This window comes from Spodoptera frugiperda, chromosome 16 (assembly GCF_023101765.2).
Source record: "Spodoptera frugiperda isolate SF20-4 chromosome 16, AGI-APGP_CSIRO_Sfru_2.0, whole genome shotgun sequence".
Taxonomy (NCBI): domain Eukaryota; kingdom Metazoa; phylum Arthropoda; class Insecta; order Lepidoptera; family Noctuidae; genus Spodoptera; species Spodoptera frugiperda.
In genome coordinates this window covers 4360583-4376617 of record NC_064227.1, presented here as the reverse complement: position 1 = coordinate 4376617, position 16035 = coordinate 4360583, and the positions used below count along the sequence as shown (strand labels likewise).

The 16035-nt window shown below is 35.8% G+C and overlaps 1 protein-coding gene across 5 annotated transcripts in view; it reads right to left on the bottom strand.

Annotated features, from left to right (window-relative positions):
• LOC118280717 (ankyrin-3) overlaps positions 1-16035 on the bottom strand; it is a 133345-nt gene that overhangs the window by 96600 nt on the left and 20710 nt on the right. The window lies entirely within an intron of this gene.

Genomic DNA, 16035 nt, shown 5'->3' with positions numbered 1-16035 from the left:
GTCCGCCGGTATAACGGACATCCCATTTTGTGCAGCATGCACACTGCCACAGCTAAGTGTTACCGCAACGGGACGAATTAACGGGATGCTCCATTTTACGTAACTTCTGCGCACATCTGCTGCACTTAGTACCCTACATGTAGGCTTATCTTTCTTTGTCTTGACCTTTTTCTCCGAAAAGGTTGAAGTCGACCTTTAGACCCGGTTGGATGCAAGTGTTTTATGCAACTGTAGGTCCTTTAAAAGACCCCTTCGAAGATTTTCAGACTTCCAAACTAACCGTAACGCTTGTCTTAATCTTAGATCTTTTTATTATATACAAACGGGACCAAAACGTTACGTGTTCCACGAGCCACATTGCTAGACTTCCAGAAACCTAGACCGTGAATTAGTTTTTAGTATTTTCTTAGTAAAACTACAGAATAATTCGCAATCGTGCTTATCGTCTTTGCTTTAATGAAGGAGACAAGAATGCAATTTTTTCAAGTCATTTCTTAACTTACTAGACAGATTTTTGGGGTCAAAATTGTATAAACTAAACAAGCTTTACTCTTAAGCAAGTATCAGAAGCAAAATCACAGATAGAAGCGACTTATGAGATGATTTCTAAGCAAGGAAGCATAAATGGTTGACTTATTCAACATTCATTTTCTCGCAAGATATTTGCATCTCAGAGACAGTCTGAAATATGATAATCATATTCCGGATCCTGTTATTTTTATTTATCTGTTCCATTGCCTTCGTGACACGGTGACACGTGTAGGGGATAGCATCAATTCCGGGAGATTTTACTGATAATACATTTGAATAGTTAATGTGAAGGCTGAGGTAGGTAATGTGGTTATTTTCTCTGCATTATTAAAAATGAATCACCAAAATGTTTATATATGCTTACCTACTGAACTTCTAAGCAAATTGGATAATTATTTTATTGTGGGGTGTCGGCATTGCGAGGACCACCCAGAGGACACGGTGGAGCATACAGTAGCGGTGTGCCCTGCATGGGCTGTTTGTTAGATAAAGATAGATTTAACACATTCACACATTCTTTGGTCACTTTGGTTTGGTTAGGTCTTGGTGCCGTGGGCCAATACTTAAAAATAAATATTTCCAGAAAAAAATACGGACGCTGATGCTAACCACGACTTTATTTTAAGAACTTAGCTAGGTTGGTAGGTATATACAGAAAATTGCACGCCAAATTAGATACGGTGTTTTGTTTACTCGCTTTTTGCCACCGAATCGAAAAAAATATCTGCGAACGACCAAAACAAAAGTAATTTGAAATTCGACACAGTGCGGGGAGTCTGATATAACAACAATATTTCAATTATTTTCAACTATATTATAAAATATGAAAGGCTGGTTCACTAGTCGAGTGGTCACTAAAGTATGACTTATCCAGGAATTAACTATTAAGTCCCTCTGTGACTCGAAACTAGTGGAGCTTTTCTCCATTAATTTACGTGAGTAAGACGTGATTTTATAGTTAATTTAGTATGTCTCCCGATAATTATTATAAAAATTTTGCGAATGCGATTCTTACCAACTTGAGTCAATTTTTAAACGGAGTTCGGAATCATATCTTACCACACCACTGGTGAAATTAAACAAAGGTTTACACTAAGTGTTATGATGCATTCTGCCTACTAAAAGCTATAATCCTACATTATTTACAAAAGAATGCATATCAAAAATGTAGATGAGGCCAGAATTTAATAGAGATTACCTACCTACCTATAATAAAATATGTAATTTGGTACAATAGGTATGATTATATTATTGTAAGAGAATAGGGTATACCGTTAGAAAGCGTAATAGGAGAGACACGGGTCGCTGGCGACGCCAAGTGAATGAATGATGGATGCACGGCGAAATTATCGACATTCTTCACCAATCATGGCTTGAGAAAAACTAGGAGTCAGTTCCGAGACAAAAAATGTGACATTGAAGAGACGTGTGGTGATTAACTGTTTAGATGATCGACTGATCTGTCATTTATCATTAGAGCAAGAGTTTTGAAAATCGATACTTTGAATCGGGCCAAGCATCAGTGGGAAATGGAATTAGAAACAGAAATAATACCAGCTAATCTGAAACTGTGTCCAATATTAGCAATTTCAGACTCGTTCATCACAATGGCACTAAATAACAAATGGATAAAAGCCAATCCATCTTAAATACACACCTACCTACCCCTTTTAAGTATGACAGTCATGATATAATGCTTCTGCAATAAACTAACGACCGCATCAAACAAACAAACGGTTGAAAAAATGACATTAATAACAAGAATAGGCGGCAAAACTCACAATGTTTTTTTTTTTCTTTTTACACGCTCTGGTTTCGGCACGCGTATTAATGATTCTGCCGCGTAAATAACTTGAAGTTGGTGATTGATTACGTTTTACTGTATTGTTTGATGAATTTGAACAAAATTATATTAATTAATTTGGTAATTTAATGATCAAACCGAATTAATTAGTTTGTAAATGGTTTAAATTAATGTAGATTAATTATAAACTTCATATAATATTCTGTTTTAGTCTAGGTAAGCCGAAGAATATTTTATTCTATTTTCTACCGGGATTTCTTTATTCTTTTGGTATAGACTTATTCAGATCATTTTTAGCATGTAGCTTGGATCCAAGTAAGCCCAACTTCCAAAGCTGCGGACTACCTTGCGGGTTTACTGGGTTGGTGGTTTTAGGCAATAAGAGTCTGACACTGCCTCTTGCCTCGTCCAAAGCGCGAGAAAAAATTGGATGATTTTCCCCGCTTAAAAAAGCCATGATCAATAAAATAAATCTTCGTTTCAAAGACAAATTCACACGGATTCTTATACAATAATTACTGGAAGGTCACCAAAGCGATATCATCTTCGAATCCAAAGCACGTTGAAGCACACTTGAAATTTTGCAGATTTATCTTTCTATACTTGAAGTAGGGGTCGAAAGAGACGTAAAATGGAACCACCCTTAAGATGTTGTGGTAAAAACAGCACAACAAGCTACACTCTGCTGTCAATAGAATTTCAATCTTAACATTTTTGTAATACAGTTGAAAATGCCTTATAGAATCTTCAAGGCTTCATGTATTTTTATATGCTGATGTCTCTTAAAAATCCATTTTATTCTTCAATGCAGTATACCATTTTTTCATACTTCACACCACTCTTGTGCACTCAAACTGTCATTGTTTGTTACACTTCCATGGGAGCTATGGTGTTTGCCTCTCGATTGCACTACCCATTTCAATAGCTTGATCGATTAGGGTTCCTGCTCTTAAAGCTTAAAAGGGGACGTATACTTTTGTCCTTTGTAAAATGTTACTTCAGAACAGATGTAGGTATGCTTTTACTCACATATGGTGCATATTTTAACGTTTCTTATAGTACTAAGTTTTTCAAGGGAGTGAAAATCATCTAATGTTTTCTCCCGCCTTGGGCGAGGCGAGGGGGAGTGTCAGACTCTTACTGACTAAAAACCACCCCGTTTCTACTTTTGCTTTTCGAGCCGGAGCTCCAGTAAACCCGCTAGGTAGTCCGCAGCTCCGGATCAATACTTAGGTATAGAGTAGATAAATCCTAAACCAATGAAGTAACCACAAATAATTAAATCAGAAAAATAACATTTACATGTTAATTATTAATTACACCAGCGTAATTAAACGCATACACAATTAATATTTTTCTATAATCCAGTGCCCAGAGCGCATTAAATTAAAATCCACCATAAAGCCATATTTATTGGTAGGCTCATTCAAAGCCATGGGTCAAATATAAGGCGTCTAATTAGTCTCTGTAGCATATTAATTTAAAATGAGGGAGACTTTATAACCGTCCCATGGAAAACAATACATCTTGCTTATACCAGGCTTGGGCACAAAACGGGTCATCATTAGTGGAACTGGGGTGCAAAGAAAGGGTTTTGCATTTTATAAGGACAATAGATATAAATATGGTTATAATTACGTGTAAAGTAGGGAGGTAACTCAATTTTTAAGGTTAATGAAACTCAGTTTTGAACCAGAATGGAGAATACATACATAACCTCACGCCTATCTCCCATGGCGGTAGGCAGAGACAATAGACTGCCAATTGCTACAAATCTTACATACCTCTTTCGCTTCATCAGTCTTTTCATGCATGCTCGTTGGTTAAGGGTGCTTTCTTAGATCTTCATTTCAAAAGATTACTTAAAAACTAGGTATGAAGGAAAAATAAGACAGATGTGATAAATTTTCTAATCTAAACAAGATAAAAAGATAGGTAATGAGTAGCTAAAACGCACAATCAATGTTACCTCCTAAAAAAAAACAAACACAAATCGCCCCAATTTTTACTTCCAACTAACAAAAAAAAAGAACGAATGACGCATTCAATTTCATTCATGAATGACTGAACTTAATTAAACAAGTTATAATTCGCCCGTCATTCATTTTAATTACAATATTGATTGAATATTGGAAGTTTTAATACAAAATGGCGACAACTGGTTTTGACAATCCAGAAATTCCATTATTGAGCAGCTTTTGATCGCGAAATTGAGTGTCAAATGCAATAACTTTGTCCCGATACTGTCATCCCCAGCGATGTGGGAATAACATGTGACCACGAGGATAGTTGTGGACAGCTACGTAGGTAGAATAAAATGTTGTTTTATTATATTTTAAAAGGAAACTGTAGCGATAAAGCCAACTTGCAAAATGTAGTAGGTGATTTAGAAGTCAGTAGGTAGTAGTTTTTAGAGGCCCAATTACACTCCCTTCCCAATCCACGATTTCCCAACAACCCTTAAATTCCTAACCTCCAAAAGGCCGGCAATGCACTTGTAATGCCTTTGGTGTTTCGGATGTCCATGGGCGGCAGCGATTGCTTACCATCAGGTGATCCGTCTGCTCGTTTACCGGCTTATACCATAAAAATGGTTATGAACAGCTACGACAACGTAGAATAATATATTGTTTTATTACATTTTAATAGGAAACTGTAGCGAAAAAGCCAACTTGCTAAGAAAAGAGTAGGAATAGGTAGTACAGGTCTTGTTATAAAATCACTGAACCGAAGCGTAATTAAATCATAAAATTACCGTAACCGAAGTTTTATTGATTTGATGCTACATTTCCATTCGCAGCTTAATTGCTTTAGTTGTTAGTCATCCGGGAAAAGGAACATTATAGGTGATTGATAACTATTAATCAATTTATCTCAGTGATCACTCACTAACTTTAATGCGATAAGCATCCAGTCCGATTAACACGATTTGAGAGTTACAGAAGTTAGTGGCTAAACTAATATAGTCCTTAAGGACGTCATTAGGTACGAAGTTGGTGGTTAAAATCGTGTTTTCCTCGGAAGAGTTACATCGCCATTTTTTATCTATCCTGCAATCTGTTTCCTCGAAACATTAGCAACAATAATCCAATATGTTGTCAAATATCTTCAAGACAAGTGTCTTCAGCCGAATTCAGTAGGGCACCCATTGATGCCTTACTCATAAACATAAGACGTCCATTGATGAACATATATCTCTCCCAATGACTTTCAATTGACTTTCAGCGGCTCCCTGGATATAATTCTTTAATCTTCAGACTATCAAACGAAATAGATGGTATAGTACTAGTAGTAGTAGGTACAAAACGTGAAGGTTCCTACCTACTGAGTTCCTAAACAAACACTCTTCAGATATTAGTCGAGAATGAATACTTATAAATGATAATATAATAATTGATGATCAGGTGCAATGAGCAGGGAACGCACAGCTATTCGAAATTAAAAGTGAAGCGAAGCAGAATCATTGAGCAGTCATTACAAACTGATTACAAAGATAATTAAATCTTTGATTTCACTGTAGAACTGATTACTTTCCACAATTAACGATAAATTGGATTGTGGTTAAGTATAAATAACTGTGTTTAACTTTTCAATCTTGACATCTTTGTAAGATAAAAATATTAATGTTGTGGTTTCAATTTTGCAGAGGTAGGGGATTTTACGGCTGGGAGACGTATTTGGGTGATTATTAATTTATCTAGGTAACGAATTCGATCTGTCTTTACGTTTAATTTGAGCCTGTAAAAGGACTGGTTTGTTGAGCGCCATAAATTCTGAAATACGTCCTTTCTTTTCTACTATTTTCCCAACTAGGGCGGAATTAGCATTTAAAAGAGGCTGAGTTTCAGTTTCGTCTACTCTTCGTAGTCCACTAAATCCACAAATGAGAATTCCTAGAATAATCCCTTTAATCTTCCGAGTTCCAACAACTTATTATCGTTAGTGAGTTTTTTTGGTACGATGAACAATACGGAATAGTTTGGAGCCAAATTTTCCTGATCCAAAGTCCACGAAGCCAATCAGCACCGGATAGAGCCATTTCTGCAACAATTCATCACCATTCGGGTGTAGTCATTTGGCCCCCAACGTGTTTGGTGAGTACGAATAATTACGTGACAAACGGACCTCCTACGCTCGCAATCTGAGATTCGTACAATAGATTCTGCAGTGAACTACAGTTCAAGGAAACAATCAAGCAATTGGATAAATACGCTAAAGCGACAATTGAGTGGTTGACCTACTAATGCGTGTCACTTGCTTGTCTCCAGAAATCATTACGCGTAAATTGTATTGTTTTTTAGTTTGTTTCTTATTTCATTGATGTTTTTCGTAAATAACAGTGATTCTTCCGCCAAAATTCTGGCCAAATCGTGGCATTTCTGGCAAATAGCGAATACATTCCTATTCACACGAACAGGTTGTGTTGTAGTTATCCAGTAACAAATAAAGATTTAATAAGACAGTAGAACTAGAATTCCAAACATATCTATTCATTAGTGAGGCTAAAACTATGCACCGAAATAGTAGCGTGTTGATTTTAATGACTTCAGGTAAGTTATTAGCTCATACACTACTATCATTACACGCCTGTCAAGTGACAAAAAACGTAAAGAAATCTCATAAAAAGAAATTAAACTGGAGAGGGCAAGAACGATGCCTAACAATAAACTAGAAAATTTGATCCCTGTAGACGATTTCAGGAATCTGTCCCGAAGAAAGACCGATCTTAAGATTACGAATTTGCGCGAGAAAATGTGAATCTGGCACGTGTTTCATCTCTATAGAAATTCTTAGAAGTTCTATCAGAGGTACCTAGATTAGATAAGTATGAATAGGTAACAAAAGCTCTAGTTTCTGTAGTGAATTAACTGCTAACAAAGAAAGGTGGGAAAATAATTTAAGTGAGAAAAATTGGACCATTTATCAAGGACTTAACTGCTTTTGTTTGCACTTGCAGCTTTTCCATCTTCTTAATGTACCTTATTATTTAAGTTTAGTAAAGCAACGTTTTTGACCTAAAATTTAATCTTCATTTTTGTAAACCGAATGCAGACAGTCATGGTATGAATTTTCCCTACTAACGATTTGCTTTTCAAGCTGAAATCTTTACATAAATAAGTCAATAAAATAAGTTATTGGTAATTTAAGTGGACAAGAGAAACAAACATAAAAAGTAGGTACATAACAATACAATATTGGATACTATAACATTGCATAGGTATATAAAGTCCAGAATGTAAATGTTCAATGTGTCCTAGTTTCTAAATGCACGGTGCGTCGAACCTAACGATCTGTGGTTTTCAATTAATTCAATACACATTCAGCACTAACCTGCAGCTGTCATGCGGTTAAATTAATTTGGTAAAATTCACAGCAAAATGATTACTTTGCAAAAAGTAATGGAAATTCCATTGAACCTGGATTTTCACCAGATAATGTATAGACAGCAGAGCAGGAAGAACATGTTCAGATTACTTACCTACTCAGTTAATGTGGGTAATACGTTATAAATAGCAGCATTACTCAGATCCAGATGCTATTTTGTTGCATTTTCCACGAAATTATCGAACACAACATCGACCAAATTGTAATGTAGATGCTAAAATAGAATGCCCCAATAACAGAATATTGGATATGTGTCCAATTTTTACATAACACGGCTTCAGAATTCCGTCAAACAATTTAGGGACGGACTTTTCCAATTTTCAACGTGGTCAATTATTTGGTAGCTGTCATAAATGTGCCTAAATAAAATACTGTCTCGTCCGTAGCATTATAAGGTAGGTAATACCCGATAGATAAATGATATGACTTTATTAATTTTAATACCTTGTCTTTTAAAGCTACAACAGAAGCAGCAACAGCAGTGAGCATTCGATGCAACACCAATTTTTCGTCAGTCATATGATATGAGAATTAGGAGCCTCAACCCCAGAATGCAACCTAGTAGGAGTTCCGTCTCCTATCATAGCCAAGTACCAGCAAACAATGGAGTAAGGCATTATCTGCCTTTCAGGACGTGGAAGTTGTGTATCTTCCTACAGGCTGTAGGTAGATACGCTCTATCTCTAACCTCTTTATAGACTATACCCTTTAACTATAGAAAAGAACATTGCGTAACGGTATTGATTGCAAATTGCAATTGGTCCGTAGAAGCCCAACGTTACCGGATACCGACAGGTGAGAACCGATACCCTTGGGAAGTAACTCGATGCTGACACGGCTTGTTCGACCCCGCCAGTCGGCCGTATCCTTAGGATACCAGCAACTAGGCTTACTGTATAAAATATAGTCTTTATGCAATACTAATGTACACCTAAAATTGGGTCGAGTAAAGTATTATTGAAGTTTTTTAAGGCAAACGAGCAGGAGGATCGTCTGATGGTAAGCAATTGGAGTCACCCATGAACACTTAAGTGACAAGTGCGTTGTCCAACTTTTGGGAATTGGGTGATTTGGGGAGATTTTGGTTTTTCATTCCATAGTATCTAATAGCACGAAGCCTGAGACTGCCTGATGTCAATTGTCAAGTTCTTCTCGTGTAGCAATAATATGAGCGGAAAGTTAGTGAAAAGTACTTAACATACAATGTTTTTCATTCAATTGTTGAAGAAAAAGACTTGTTCACTATTATGCGAGTGTATGACGTAAATCGATGATTGCAGAGGTTGAATCGGCCGTGACCTTGATGTGTTATGAAACACCATTAGTGAACTCGCCTGCATTTTCCAAGCGTACAATATTACTTTTCCAGGAAAATCCACTTTGTGTTCAGTCGAATAGAATAACATATCATTGGCATTTCACAAGAAATCAAATCGATAGCTTCTATTTTCGCTTTCTTATATAGGTAGCTCCCTTTTTTGGTAGTTATTACTTTCGTTGAAAATTTCCGAAAGTACTTTACCTTCCACAGAGTCTATGAAGTAATCAAATAATAGGTATAGTTAATTCCGATCGGAAATACTTACAACAGTTGCCTACACAGGCACTTTAAAGTTTCAATTGAAAGAATTTTGCTGATTCGATTTAATCTGCATTCGATTGGAGATGTTTCAATAACAAAGTATAAAGTTCGGTCGCAGTTGTTTCGCAATTGATTACAAAATTCCTCCGTCCATCTGTCTGCAGAAAAAGTGCAGATGTTTTGCTTCAAACTCCATCATTGAGCAGTTTGTATTAATTTACAAAACAGCCGCTTAGGTATTTCTTTAAGTATAGGTAACCTCGAAACAAAATACACTCTCTCTACCAAACCCTCATTGTCACGAAAGCAACGAATTATGACAAAAGGTAAAATCAGAATTGTTACAAATCTTAAACAATGTCTTAAGACTGACTTATAGTTCCACTAGTGGACTACAAATCAAAGAATATAACAGGAAATAAAAATATAGTAGTAAACGAAAAGCAAATACGTTACGTACCATAAAATTCAGAAACACGATACAAATTTCACCTCGTATAACATTATACGTTAAAACAAAACATCGTATCTATTTTATTGCTCAATAAATAGCTTCTGCAACCCATATTTCATTTTATATCGTCGTAATGTCCAGTCTTCAAATGGAGGCCATTACACAAATGCAACAAAGCAATGATACAATTGCAGTTTTAATAATGTCGGCCTATTTTCATAAGGAACACGGTTATTCATGTTCCTGTAATCTCATTGTAATTTATACGATCGAAGCGCCTGCGGATTCTCACTGGTGGTGCAGTGCGACTGCATCTCATTGCTCGTAACATTTTCTCAGGCGCACGATAACGAAGCTAACCCGTTTATGGAAACTAGATTATATTCCTTTTATCGGGCTTTGGCTTTCATTGAACTTTGGTTTCTTCGATAACTCATTTATTTGCGAATAGATTTTGCAATTAACGGAAAATTCATTACTTCAGAGTGTCATTGCCATTCAATAAATATAAGGCGTTTGTGCATAGTATTACTTATTGCTGTCTGTGAACATAGCCGTAGGTACATAATTACGGGAATAAAATATGTATTATTACCATTCAAGGGCAGTAGAACCAGGGCACCCTTCTATCGATGACTACATAAAAGTTTTATTACGATGCACTGGCTTTGTTCATTATAAAACTCTTTGTATGCAGAGCTTTAATTTAAAAGACGGAATTTTTGATTAATATTTTCAATAAATATTTTATTTCACGCCTTCATCACATCTAGTTTCTTTGTACACTATAAAACCGAAAGAAAACTTCTATCCTATAAGTATCTACGTTTCATATCTTCGAACATTTTCTAAATCTTCCGCAATGCAATATAGGAAGTTTTCAAGCTCCAATGAATTGGAAAACTGAAGCTTTAACCGATATGAAGCTTTATCCGTATACCACGTGTTTAAATGTCATCATGATAAAGGTATTTATCTGGTATTACATATATGAATATTTCCTTACTTTATCTTGTATTAATTGACTGGTTTTTCCTTGTATGATGAGACTGATTGATTGATTATTTATGCAATAATTCAAAGAAGATCGTATGCTAATGTTGCATATTCCTACCCACCTTCTTACTTTAAATAATTCATGGAAATCTTATAATGTAATTTTATTATGTACCTATTGAGACACTAAGATTTTTCTGTTTTCATATTGATAAAAGACCTTTAAAAACATAACAATAAAAACGAGAAAGAGAAACTTCTCTTCTTCAATAATTTTCCAGCAATATCTCTCTTTGGTCTCTTCAAAACAGCATCTGTTCATGTCAATTATTGAACTATTTCGTGGTTACAGAGAGCTAGTAACCGCATTAGTTTCCGATAGTCAAACCTACACACTCACCTAACCAATTTACTGAGCTAAGAAAGCTGTGCAATTAGGTCAGGTCATACAGACAGAAACGGCTAGGATTTATTGCCTCAAACTCAGAGCTAAACCAAACCTCGTCGACTTTCGTCCGCAAATTACCGAGATTAGAGATTGCAATTATGCTTTGAGATTAGGCTTAATAGTCGACAAACATAGGAATGTTTAGAAGCGATTACATCGTCTGTGGTCTACGAAAAAGTTCCTAAGTACCTACGTATCTGAATAACGGTGTTCTTTGAGCACCCACAACTATTTTAGGCAATTATCAAGACAACCTTTAAATTTATTAAAGGCCAAAGGTTGATTCAACACAACTTTGAATAAACATAAAGGGTTTTGCGGTGTATAAGCAAATCCTTCTGACAAAAGCCTTTATCCTACAACCACCGTTTATTAACGTGGGTTTAGATACCGACGATTACATACCTTGATACGTGTGTATTTAACTACGCATTTTCCTTAAATTATATCTACCAGTTTTCCTCGCTCACATGATTAAACCACAAACTCGATATTAGGTACATCTTAAACCAATTTTAGACTAAAGGAGGTTATAAACACGGGGCTGGCATGATCTAAGAATAAAATACCCTAAAATAAAAGATAAAAAATAAAACATAGAGGTTATAGACTACCAAGTGCGACTGCCGATCAAGATATTGCTCAAACTCAATTTAAAGATTGAGAAAAGTATTATTGAGATTTTCAAAATTCTCACGATAAATCACCCTAAGACCAGAATCGGGATCAGTGTGTAATTGTAGTTATAGTTGGTTGAAGTTTATTTTCCAATACATGGACACTGATACAATAACTAGGTAGATACCTGCGAAAAATACCTTTAAGCATTGTGGAGGAGGGGAATAACATGGTGATGTTTTGCATGTAAAACCATTATTTACTCAGTCAGCCTCTCCTTTGCAATTTCTACAGCACATTTGTCCTGCGATTCGTATTTTAAACCACAAAATTACCATTTCTATTGCAATCACAATACGCAGCGGACGTGTTTTGGTTTTCTAAACTAAGGAGGGTCCTTGTGGGCGGTGATTACGTCATCTCCTCGATCATTTTGTCTCCTTAACAAGTTTAGTCCTGTATAAGGAAATCTACAAGTTGTTGAGTAGCAAGTGATACAAGATTTTTAAGCATTGAAACAAGATGATGTTTATTAAGCACATAAAATTAATTATTCAGTTTTTTTGTGTCTTGTTTTATCTACCAGTAGCAGTAAGATTTATTATAGTTCGATTAATATCCAAATGGTGTTTCTGCACTATTCAACAACTTCTTATATTCGATAACCTGATTCTCAAGAGACCTTTTGTGTTATCTGGAACTCGCTACGACACAAAATCATCCAAGATGCTGCCAGTATGTGTAATACAAAAGCTATCAACCTTAGAATGGACCCAATCCAAAGCTTTATTGGTCCTTTACAAGGTCACTTCATAAATATAAGATGTATCTCTGAAGGATTTTAGAGCTTCTTGGCGACCGTTACTTTTTAATGGCATACTGTCGAGTGTGTTCATGTCTGTCATCTGGTTTTATTCCAAATATTATTTTACTACTTATTTATTGGACTACTGGTACCGATATGGGATGATATCACACTTGCTTATTTTCTGAAGGAATAGCCAAAAACATATGATACCAGACTTATAAAACTTTTCACTAGAAACGAATATGAATAACAGGCAAAAATGCCATTAAAATTATAAAAAAAAATTAAACCAGACCCTACCAATTGCTCACCAGAATAACAAAACAAACCAGAACGATATAAAACACATCAGAAAAGAATGAACACCATTAAGGAACCTCAGAGGAGCACTTAAAGCACCGAAATAGCGTGTACTTCATGAATTGTGTAAGATGTGGGTAGCGGGTAGGTACCTACGTGCATGCCTCGCCTTACATGCGAAGCAAGTATTTATAAAGTTAATAATCCTTTAGGCGTTCAAGCTGCTTGTTGACCACCGCTCGATATAGATCAGGTCTGGAAATAGCACCAACACTTGAGCTGGTTTAATGAAGTTGGCACTTACTGCTCATGCATCATTGACGTCAAAAACTTCCTGGAAACGTTACTCTGGATGAAAGACGATTATTTAATTTAATCGACGCTGAAGCTCACTAATCATATTTGATTTGAAATGTTGAATAAACCAAGGAATTCCCGTTGACTTAAGAGCCAGGAAAAACAAGTTCTGAGAGACTTCAAGGTGTCGAGTATTAATTGAATAGGAACAGATTTCAGACACTTCTACAACTGTTATTAAATTTAAATTTCTCGCTCTTGAGACCAATAGATATTCGTCAAGAAACTTATCTTTTCGGTAGGTATATTATTAATCATGTTTTAGTAAACAAACACTATCGTAAGACATTATTCATAGGTATTTCCAGCAAACAGTTTATTCACAGTATGGTAGGTAATATTAATTCATATCCTCTTAAAAAAGCAGACAAATCTTTCAGTATTTCTATCGGTTTCCATGAAATCTAGATAAACGTTAAAGTCCAAAAAAACAGATTTCTTAAAGACATCAGATTGACATTTCCTAAAATACACTAGTAGGTACCTGTTTTGGTATGATCTATTTGATATTGTTGTGTTTCATATGACATAGTTAACATAATAATCGTACACGTAATAGTACATTGTCTCCGCAATCTGATCGCGCGGCGTCCTTGACAATGGCACACTTGCGCTGTTGATCGACTCGTTACGACGCGTTAGGTAAGCGCAATTAGATAATGAATCAGCAACACAACAACATTATGTAAGGATTTTCTTTACTTACTATGAATAGTCTTTATATTGCCATCAGAGAAAATTTGTTCCTAACGGCAAGGCGCAAGGTTGTAGAAATCTATCCCTTGAATTATGAAGTCCAACAACTTTATAAGAAAGTGACTTTCAATTCCGACACTCTCAGAACCCTGAATGTATGCAAATCGGCCACGTTCCATGTCATCCATAATGTATAGCATTGGATACAAGATTGATAAGTATCAGCAATTAAGTAGAAGCACGTATATGTCATGTTTGAACGTTTGCGTCCAATATGGCGCCGTGGCGCGAATAGTTTACAAGTCTATGGTAATTTTAGGCAACAATTACACTTGCTGCAGTTTCAAGTGATCAATATTCATAACACGTCCTTTGTTACGTGTGTTTTGTTTATATTTTAAGTGACTAGCCATGTTAATGTCCTCATTATCACGCAATTAACTATGCATGTCCTTTCTCCTAACTTGGCAATGTTACAAGTATTGAAATGATCTTGAAAAAATAAATAGAGCAACTAAAAGTTTCCTATTTCCAAAAAAAGTAAGCGTATGATATGAGTATTTGTATAGGATTTAAAATATTCATCTCCAGGTCATATCAACAATGGCCAATTCATATTTCATTACCAGACTACTGGGAAATCAGCAGAATATTCCAAAGAAAGCCTTTAAGGCTCTCAATCGATACTCGTTGAAACGTATCCCGTCCTACATCCTACGTTTAACCTCACCTAGGTACGTTTTATTTGAGTTCGAAATGTGAAGAGGGTCCACGTAAGATATGTCAGGAGTGGTCAGATTTACAACCAAAACGATTCGATTGGTGGATTACATACAATAGAAAATCAGTAAAGTACCAACCAAAAAGCTTCCTGGAACTCATATATGAACATCCGCATTTTCAAAACCAGGTCAGTAGGCATAAATATTATGTTTATTGAATTTCTTAGAACTGTACCTAATGTAACGCATATTTGCTTAGCGTTTTCCTTGCATATCTCATGAATACTGATAACAAATGCATGACGATAAGAGTAAACTGTTAATGAAAGAGAATTACGTTAACTAACCTATGTTTTTGCGTATTATTCGCCTGAATAAAAGGGACTTTACCAGGCTTTATTGTACCACAATAGGTACATATCAAGTGATTGCAAGGAACGTGCTTATTTCACACCGTTCACTAATCCATGGACAAAAAAATCAACCGATTTTCAGCACCGGGTATTGAACCCAGAATCATGTTGTAGCCACTAAACCAATGAGGCAGATAGTAGTGTCTGATTTCTTCGCAAAAAATCTAGTATCTATTAGGCATTGACACGCCATTATTATTATTATAGTACGCATAGTAACAAAACTCAAAACCGGTTAAGAGAATCGGCTCTCGCTATAAAACATCTTGTTCATACAACATGCATTAATATTGCCGTAACAATAACAGCTCAGAGCTTCTCAGCCAGCCTCGTGGTTATACAACAATCGTAAGGAAACAAAAAAGATACGAGAAGAAATAAGACAATGGGGTACCTCCCACGTCCGTTTACTAGCCTTCCTATATACAAGCCCACTCACAGACCTGTTCTGGAATAGGAACTTCCATAATATTCTGTGGAAGTTGGACGTATGATTAGAAACTCAAGAAAACTGGGGCGAGGCAAGATGGAGTTCTGAATTGCGGTGACGAACCACAATCTGCGCTCTATATTTCAGCAAGCTTCAACTTCGGCTTCACGCGTACTTCAGTATCAAATAAACGGAACGATTAAATACTTTATTCCTACTTTCCAACAATCCGCAGCGAAAATACGGCAACCATTTTGTTTTTACCGTAGATTCGTGGAAAATAATAGCTCGTACAAAAATACACAATGAGTCCCTCCTAGAAACTAGGTAAAAAAAGAAAATATTTACATTTTCCGCGAGCTTAACAATGCCATACTCAAAGCTGAAATGTTTTCTATAATATTACGTTGTGTAATAAGGTAAGTTTTAGATAAAAACTCGGCTAGTAACAGTTACTAGCTTGTATGATTGAATATTAATCCAGTTGAGCA